This window comes from Gossypium hirsutum, chromosome D07 (genome assembly GCF_007990345.1).
Source record: "Gossypium hirsutum isolate 1008001.06 chromosome D07, Gossypium_hirsutum_v2.1, whole genome shotgun sequence".
NCBI classification, from domain to species: Eukaryota; Viridiplantae; Streptophyta; class Magnoliopsida; order Malvales; family Malvaceae; genus Gossypium; species Gossypium hirsutum.
Window position 1 is genome coordinate 7,369,686 of NC_053443.1, and position 9,766 is coordinate 7,379,451.

Here is a 9,766-nt window from a genome sequence, read left to right on the forward strand (position 1 = left end):
TCTCGTAGGCCAAGTCGCATTGGCTCGACAATCTACTATTACAAATTTTATGAACTCTCAGTAGAAACTTGACACTCCGATCAAATAACATATGCTTAAGCTTATAGGATTCTTTGCTTAAGTAGAGGACATTGGAGCTGAACAAGACATAAATACTCAGATTGAAATAGTGTTCAAATCCTTGAAACGAGAAGTCTGTGTGATAAGAACCTCTCATTGCGAACCGGAGATGGGAGCTATGTTTCAGCCGAAGCAGTGGGAGAATTTATTTTATATTTTGATAATTTTAGGAAGATTTTTTTAAAGGACATGTTTTATGTACCTCATTTTAAAAGGAACTTAATTTCTGTAGCATGTTTATTTAATGACAGTTATTCCGTGACATTCAATAAAGGGATTGTTATTCACAAAAATCATTCTTTGATTTGTAATTGATGGATGGAAAACAATCTTTATTTTATCAAAACAAATAACTAATCGAGGCTTCAAACTGAAATGGTGAATAAGAAGCTTAAAACTTCTTATTCTACTGAGGGGTACGTATGAAATTTAAGACTTGTTCATATTAACCAAGAAAAAATCACTAAACTCATGGAAGATGGTCCCTTAAGTATGCTTAAGGAAGTTAGTCTTCCAAAATATGAATCTTGCTTGGAAGGTAAAATGACTAAGAGGAATTTTAATGCAAAAGGTACGAGGGCCAACCAACCTTTAGAACTTGTGCACACTAGTGTATTTGGTCTCATGAGCTTCAGTGCCCGAAGAGGTTACGATTATTACGTGACTTTTATCGACGACTATTCTTGATATGGATATGTTTATCTAATGCACCGCAAAAGTGAAACCTTTGATAAATTTTGAGAGTTTCGTGCGGAAGTGGAAAATAAATTAAGTATATCTCAACAACTTTTTTGATCTAACATTTGGTATTAGAGCCTACAACTTAACGTAGCTAGTGGAGGTCCTTAGTGTTTCTAGATTCTAGCTATGTAAGGTTCCTCTCCTTCACGTAGCAATATTTATATCGGAAAGTCCGCATAAAGACTTATATAAAATCCATTGATAATAAGGGATGAAGAGTAATTCTTACATGATAGGAGACACCTATGATTGATTCTAAGAGTGGTAAAGTGGCAAAGCCTAAAACTTAATGGACTACCAAGGAAGAAAAGCTCGCTAATGCCAACTTTAAAGCCTTGTATGTCATCTTCTGTGGAGTTGAGTTGCAGAAATTAAAAAGGATTGCCAAATGCACTATTGCTAAATTTGTCTAGTATATCTTGGAGACTACTCAAGAAGGAACATGTACTATCAAGCAATCAAAGATGCAAGTGCTGACTTCAAGGTTTAAAAGCCTAAGGATGCAAGAATAAGATACTATTGGAGAGTTCTATGCAAAGGTGTGTGATCTATCAAACTAGACTTTTGCTCTAGGAGAGGAAGACACAAATACCAAGTTGGTCAAGAAGATGTTGAGATCTCTTCCTGATAGATTCTCTATTAAGGTCATTGCTATTGAAGAGGCTAAAGATCTCGAAAGGTTGGCTATTGATGAACTCATTGGTTCTTTACAAACCATTGAGATGAATTTTGATGAGGCTAAACACAACAGAGCAAAGGGTGTGACACCCTGCATTTGACCCAATTGTTGGATCCGAATGTGTGACGTCACATTACGTTGCTAGAACAACTCAAAGTATCTCAACACATTCATAATGATTATACATGCATAGGGGTGTACAAAATTCGGGTAAAACCGAAAAAATTCGGTTAACCGACCGAATTCGGTTAATCGGTCGGTTAACCAAATTTTTCGCTCGGGGATCAGTTAATTATTTTTTGATTTTTTGATTAACGGTTAATTCGATTTGAAACCGGTCGGTTAACCAAATTTTTTCGGTTTAACCAAAAAAATTAATAAATAAAATTTATAATATATAAATAGGCCCACTATTCACCTAAACCCAATCCAAACCCAAGTATTCAACCCAACCCAATTACCCAACCCAACCCAATCATAAAAATTACAAATAATTTAATAAATAAAAATAAAATTCTAAAACTAAAACTAAAGTCTAAAAGTCTAAAAATAATTTAATTATGTAGTGATTCAATTCGGTTAATTCGGGTAATTCAGGTAATTCAATTAATTCGGGTAATTCAGTTAATTCAGTTAATTCGGTTAATTTTTAACCAAAAATAAAAAAAACATATAATTTTCGGTTAATTCGGTTAACTGACCGAATTAACCGAAAAAATTTCGGTTCGGTTACTTTTTTTGAAAAATTTTCAGTTCGGTTAACGGTTAAAAATTTCGAAAGGTCGGTTAATTCGGTTAATGTTATTTTGGGTCGGTTAACCGAATGAACACCCCTATACATGCATACGAGGGTTAATTATAAAATTGACATTATACTGTTGAAAAATATATAAATTCACAACCAAATAGGCCCATACATCATTAAATATCATAGCCTGAGATTTGGTTCCCTAATTAAAAAAATAACTTATATTATTATATTTAAAATATAAATATGATAATATTTGTTGAAAAATATGACAAGTATAAAGGATTTCTTGAGGGAGTGCCCACTCCCTGAATAATTGCGGTTGCTTATGCAGTTTTTATATTCATGTTGTTGGGAATTTATTGAATCAAAATTTTGAGCTATGTTGATTCTGTGGGTTATATCTAGCCCATCAATGAAGATCATATCACTTGGGGAAATATATTTGGAAGATTGGATAGGATTAGATCACCATTATCTAATCCCTTGGATCGTGAATATTGGATTGGATTGAAACATTGCATTCTTAACTACCAAGAGTCCATGTTTACCTCGTCTATTATTATTCTATTATGTTCAATTTATCTTATTGTTGTTTTATAGGGATTGTGGTAGATCTTCTTATGTTAGCAAGTCTCAAGATATTCTAATTAATTAAGAGACTTGTATAGGTTATTGTATTGTGAGAGGTACAACTTAATATGTTCAAGTGAGGGACTTTATTTTATGAGTGCTTTGTGATAGTAAAACCTATTGTGTTGTGGTTTTACTTGTTGAATTCGCAAGGGTAAATTTATTGGTGAGAGTATCAGTCTTTAAGGTGTAAAATTGAAGAAATTGTCACGGGTGTGTGATAAATTTAGGTTCATTTGTTCTAAGTGTTGACAATAGTGAATATTTCTCACTGAGCTAGACTCCGCAAACTTAGGAAAATCGAATTGCGTAAACAATCTTTGTGTCATTTGCTTTGTTTTTGTTTATCCTGCCCACTTCCGTAGTCACTCCTTCCAAGCACATAGTTAATATCTCAACAACTATGTTGATATAACAATATTATCTTATCATCGATTAAAATGTTCTTTCACCTCTCCTTAGTGCCATTGTCATTCAAATATTATTCAATATTTTCTCTTTCTTGAACCATTATTATAATACTCTATTCTTTTTGAGATATGTGTAGCTTATCAATGTTAACAGTCTCCTTTTAATCTATATTGATATAAATAATTATTAATTAATAGGCATAATATTTCAAGAAAGCGATGAAAATATTCGCAATAATATTAAGTAATTATTATTAATTACCTCATAATAAAATGATCAAATATCAAATAATAATAAAAGCTAAACATTTAAATAATAATGAGAATAGATTTTTTGTGAGGGAAGCAAAACCTAGTTTTTAAGGATGATTTTCCTTAGATGCTACTTGAATAAAAATGTGTAAATATTTTATGGTAATGCATTTATTTATAGTGTTAAATCTTAATTTGATAATTAATCTAAAATAATTAATGTAAACTAAAATGAATACAAAATCGATTTCATTATATCTATGACTTAATTTAATTTAATTATTTGTAATTAAATATTATTTTTTTGTTATCCTATAATAATAATTAGTAATTGTGAAAATAGAATATCGATAATGACAATATATCGCAAAGAAATTAGAAATAGAAAAACAAAGAACACAGAGATTTTATGTGAAAACCCTTTCGGGAAAAAACCACGGGCAGAGAAGAAGAAAATTCACTATGTCGAATTCGAATTCATTACAAGAGAAATAGACTATGTCTATTTATAGGCTTGTAAAACCTTATTCTAATAAGAGTGAAACTCCTTATTCTAATCAATATCAAATAGATGAAGTTTAATAAGGTTTAAAAAAAACCTTATTCTAAAATAAAATAAAAGAACTATAATTCTATAGGGATTTTACTTTTATTTTATTTTACCACTGTATTTGATTTAAATAAGGATTCGGGTCACTTCATTCTAACAATCTCCACCTTGACACTAATTCTTAATAAACAAGTTCTTCATCTTGAACTCTCAACGAACAAGTTCTCCACCTCTTCCATAAAACCCCTTAAGGGTTTAACTTTAACAATGAACACCAACCAAGTCTAAGCAATGCTCAAACTTGGTTATAGGAAGTGACTTAGTCATCATATCTGCAGGATTTTCATGAGTACTAATTTTGCTCACAACAATATCACCACGAGCAATAATATCACGAACAAAATGATACTGAACATCAATGTGTTTTGTTCTCTCATGAAACATTTGATCTTTTGTAAGAAAGATGGCACTCTGACTGTCACAAAATACTGTATTGATTTGAAGGTCTTCATTGAGTTCACCAAAGAGTCCTTTCAACCAAATAGCTTCTTTACAAGCCTTAGTAACCGTCATGTACTCAGCTTCAATGGTAGACAAAGCAACTGTAGTTTGTAAAGTGGCTTTCCAACTGATTGCACAACTTCCGATTGTAAAGACATAACCTGTGAGAGATCTTATTCTATCAAGGTCTCCAGTAAAATCAGCATCAACATACCCAATGATTCCATCTCTAGTTCTTCCAAACTATAAGCAAACATCAGTAGTACCTCGTAAGTATCTTAAAATCCACTGAACTACTTTCCAATGTTCTTTATCGGGATTCGCCATGTATCTGCTAACTGCACTGACTGCATATGATAAATCTGGACGTGAACAAACTATAGCATACATGAGAGATCCCACTGCACTAGAGTATGGAACATGTGACATGTACTCAATCTCATCATCTGATTGTGGAGACAAAGCCGATGAAAGTCTGAAATGGGCTGCTAAAGGAGTACTAACAGGCTTAGCATTCTGCATATTGAATCTGCAAAGAACTTTCTCAATGTACCCCTTTTGACTTAGGTACAATTTACTTGATTTTCTATCTCTAAGAATCTCCATACCAAGTATCTTCTTTGCTGGTCCCAAATCTTTCATCTCAAATTATTTACTTAGTTGGGCTTTGACCCTTCTTATCTCTCATTTATCTTTCGCTACTATCAACATGTCATCAACGTAAAGGAGTAGATACACAAAAGAACCATCACTGTTTTTCTTAAAGTAAACACAACTATCAAAGCTACTTCTTTTAAAATCATGAGAAGTCATAAAGGAATCAAACCTTTTATACCACTGTCTTGATGACTGTTTCAAACTGTAAAGGGACTTTTTCAGCAAGCAAACATAGTCCTCTTTTTTTGAGACTGTAAAACCCTCTGGTTGTTGCATATAAATATCCTCCTCAAGTTCTTCATGCAAAAATACGGTTTTTACATCTAACTGCTCAAGCTCCAATTATACATGGCCACAATACCAAGCAAAGCTCAAATCGAATTATGCTTCACAACTGGGGAGAACACATCTGTGAAGTCTACTCCTGGAATTTGACTGTAACCTTTTGCAATAAGTATTGTTTTATATCTAGGTTCTTCAACTCCTGCAGTCCCCTCTTTCTTTTTAAACACCCATTTACAACGAACAACCTTTTTACCTTTAGGAAGTTTCACAAGATCCCATGTTTTATTTTTGTGGACTGATTCCATCTCCTCTTGCATAGCAAATATCCACTTTTTTGAGTCTTCACAACTAACCACCTCAGAATAATTAGATGGCTCTTGGTTTGCATCTATATCTTCAGCCACATTTAAAGCATAAGCAACTAGATCAGCCTCAGCATACTTCTTTGGAGGTTTAATTTCTCTTCTAGTTCTGTTTTTGGCGATAGAGTATTGTGGTGAAGAAGCAACTCTATTTTGAATTTTTGTACTGGCTTCAGTAATTAACTCTGTTGTAGATTTTGTATTAATCTGATGCTCCACCTGCTTTTGATTTTGTTTATTGAAATATTCTTTAAGAGATAAGTTAGGTAGCATAGCAGTTTCATCAAAAACAACATCTCTGCTAATCACAACTTTTCTATTTTTCGGACACCATAACTTATACCCTTTTACACCAGCTTTATAACCAAGAGAAACACATTTAATGGATCTCAGTTCTAATTTTCCATTATCAACATGAGCATATGCAGGACTACCAAAAATCTTCAAATCAGAATAGTCAGCAGGATTACCAGACCATACCTCTTGTGGAGTCTTTTCCTCAATGGCAACAGATGGAGATCGATTGATCAAAAAACATGTAGTAGAGGCTGCTGCTTCGACCCAAAATGACTTTGGTAAGTTGGCATTTGACAACATACATCGAACCTTCTCTATGATCGTTCTGTTTATTCATTCTGCAACACCGTTTTGCCGTAGATTATGACGAACTGTCAAGTATCTCACGATCCTTTCTGACTTGCACAGTTTATTAAACACATCAGGACAAAACTCTAAGCCATTGTCTGTGCGGAGATATTTTATTTTCTTTTCCGTCTATTTTTCAATCATGGTTTTCCAAGACTTAAATACGGAAAACACATCACTTTTCTGCTTTAGGAAGAATGCCCACACTTTTCTGGAAAAACTATCAATAAAAGTTAGCATATAATTAGCTCCACCTCTTGAAGGTACTTTGGATGGCCTCTACTGATTAGAATGAATATACTCCAACGTTCCTTTCGTATTATAGATTCCTCTGGTGAATCGAACTCTCTTTTGCTTCTCAAAATAAAGAACACAGAGATTTTAAGTGGAAATCCTTTCAGGAAAAAACCATGGGCAGAGGAGAAGAAAATTCACTATGTCGAATTTGAATTCATTACAAAAGAAATAGACTATGGGTCAGTTCTTCATTGCTTAAAAAAAAGTACTTTTGAAAGAAAAGCTGTGAAGAACAGACTGCTTTTGGCTGAAATTTTTAGCTTTTCAGAAGTGCTTTTCAAAAGCACTTTTGAAAATGAGCTGAAAATGAGAAGCTAAAAATTTTAGTTTTTCTTCTCCCAAAAGCACTTTTGGTGCTTAATTACTTTTTCACCCCTCCAATAACATAGTATTTTTCTTTTTTTTCTTGGTGTTTAATTACAATTGTGTTAAAATTATTAATTAAAAATAAAAAAATATTTTTAAAATACTAATTACAAATATTTAAATATTTAAAATATAGTTTATATATTCTAATTAAATTTTATAAATAATTAATATTTATTGCTTAAAAATATTTACAATTTATATTTTATATATTAAAATATTAACAACAAGTTATAATAATTTTTTATATTATTACTAAAATATAATAATATTAACTAATTTAAATATTATTTAAATGCATATTTGTTACTTGATAATAACATGTCTAAAATGGCTTAAATTTTAAACCAAACTTTTCAAAAGCACTTTTCCACAGCACTTTTCAAAAGCAATGAAGAACTGGTCCTATGTCTATTTATAGGCTTGTAAAACCTTATTCTAATAGGAGTGAAACTCCTTATTCTAATCAATATCAAATAGATGGAGTTTAATAAGGTTTAAAAAAAATCTTATTCTAAAATAAAATAAAAGAACTATAATTCTATAGGGATTTTACTTTTATTTTATTTTACCACTGTGTTTGATTTAAATAAGGATTTAGGTCACTTAATTCTAACAGTAATATATTAAAATATCATTTTCTATCATCAACTTAGTAACACAATGAATAATAAAAATATTTTCATCAGTTAAAAACTTTCTTCTCAACTGATATATATATATTAATTTTTAATGACACATGCGTTGCATGTAATTTTAAGTATTTAATTTTTAATTAATTTTAAAAATATTAAATTTTAATTAATTTATTAAAATTTTAATTCATTATTTGAATTTTTAAATATAATAAAAATATATTAACTTATTTAACAATTCAAATATAATAAAAATTTTCAAATATCATATTAAAATTGATATTTTATAGATCAATAAATTTTTTAATAATTTTTAAAAAAATCAAATAATAATTAAAAAATTTATACTATTTTCAACATACAATAAACGCTATTAAAATATATTAATTATTTTAATAATTCAAATATAGTACTAATAAAAAAATCTTATTATTAAAGAATTTGTACAAACAATAAATATATTAAAGAATTTGTAAAATAAATTATTCACTATTCACTATTCAATTTTTATTTTTATTTTCTTAATAGTCAATAAATTAACTATAATAATTTGTAAATAATATATAATTAATATGCAGAAAAAATAATAGAAAATATAAAATAAGAAAAGATAAGACAAATAGAAAGAAATAATGTAAAATAAAATAAAGGGATTAAAAATTATTTTTAAAGTTTGTATGACGTGGCAATTTACTATTAGCTGGATATTTTTTAACATATATAACATTTTGGTGTAAAATTGGTAACAAAAGAATAGTTTAAGAACCATTTGTGACAAAAAAAAAGGTTCAGGTACCAACTTGAGAAAAAGAGTATTGTTTAGGTACTATTTATGGGTTAAGCTCTTTTTTTAAAAAAATAGACTTAATAATTTGATTAACAAAGGTACTAATTTGAGAGAGAAAAAAAAGTAGTTTAGGTATCACGTGACAAAAAATTTATGTACCAAGATGAAAAAAATAAAAGTGTAAGTACTAATTTGTGGGTTAAGCCAACATATAATTATCACAAATGTTATTTTACTCAACTTTTTTATTTAATAAATGTAAATTAAATATTATAATTATTTTTAAATGTCAATTTAATAATATGATATAAAATAAATTATATTCTCGTCGGTTAAATTTTTTTTCAAACTCATGCTTTTATATATATATATATATATATATATTATAAATAGACAAAAATATATGTTGATTGAATTTTAACTCGATTGGCATGAGTATTGTTGTCAATACAGGAGGATGTGAATTCGAGTGCGCTATCCTCCTATTTATGGGTTGAAGAGGAATTAATATGAATAGTTTTAGACATTGTGTCGAAAAAGAACAGATATAATATGTATTTATATAATTATTTGGGAAAGGGGTGGGGCAAAGTATTTAGAAAGATTAGAATGGAATATTTGGGATGATGAAAAGGAATAAGAAAGTTACAAAGCCATATATCAAATCTAAAACTCTCTCTCACTACGGAATTACGAAAGCAAACAAAGAAACCTTTAGACTAAAGGGGCTCTATCTCCCACATTTTCAGGTCAATGGGTCCATCTATTTAATCAATATCCCCCATTTATTATTTGCGAGAGATACTACCACAACCTACCCTTTCTTTTACTATTTCCATCACAACCAAGTTGTGGACACCAATGCCTCTTATTCATATTCTCTCTTTTATCTTTATAGTATTTTTTTTCTACTCAATTAAGCGTATTAAATTGAATATTAAAGTTAAATTTAAATATTTAAATGGGATAGAAAATTTTAAGTACTAAATCAAATATTAAAGCTAAAATTTAATTACCAAATATAACATTGAAGCTAAACTCGTACACTAAATAATGTATTTTTAATATGTTTCTAATTTCTAAACGTAGTCATTCTGA